Consider the following 814-nt stretch of genomic DNA (forward strand, 5'->3'; position numbering starts at 1 on the left):
TTACCCGGGAGGAGCTCAGAGTAGAACTGCTGCTCCTCCACATCGAGAGGAGCCAGCTGAGGTGGCTCGGGCATCTGTTTCGGATGCCTCCTGGGCGCCTTCCTAGGGAGGTGTTCCGGGCATGTCCCACCGGGAGGAGGCCCCGGGGAAGACCCAGGACACAGTGGAGGGACTATGTCTCTCGGCTGGCCTGGGAACGCCTCGTCATTCCCCCGGAGGAGCTGGAGGAAGTGTCTGGAGAGAGGGAAGTCTGAGCATCTTTGCTTAGACTGTTGCCCCCGCGACCCGGTCCTGGATAAGCGGAGGAAAATGGATGGATGGATATGTGTTTTGTGTGTGTCCAGTGGGTGTACACACTAACCAGTCTGGCTGAGTGTAATTACAGCTCTGTGTGTCTCAGTGGGAGTGTGGAGCCTCTTCCTCCTCCTGCCAATAATCAGAGGGAATATAAGTCTATAGCCACAATGAGAAAGTAAGAGCAAGCTATTAAAGTGCAGAGGTGGACACTATATTTGTTTAGCACTAAATAACAACTACCATAAAGGCATTTCTGCAGCAACCTCTGTAATGGCATGTGGGGCAACAGTCCTGGTGTCTTGACTCTGATAGATGAGTTACTGGAGTGAACCGTGACACTGAGCAGCCAACCATTAGATAGTAGTTGACGCAGACAGTGCTGTAACTGTTTCTGCCGGTTGACACTTTTATAGCAAACACACATGACAACAAGGGACAGAAAAATGATTGATTTCCTTCTGTGATACAATAATCTGGGTCTAGTTTTCATTTGACTGTGCAGTTTCATTTTCCAGCT

This window comes from Monopterus albus, unplaced genomic scaffold (genome assembly GCF_001952655.1).
Source record: "Monopterus albus unplaced genomic scaffold, M_albus_1.0 scaffold17.1, whole genome shotgun sequence".
Taxonomy (NCBI): Eukaryota; Metazoa; Chordata; class Actinopteri; order Synbranchiformes; family Synbranchidae; genus Monopterus; species Monopterus albus.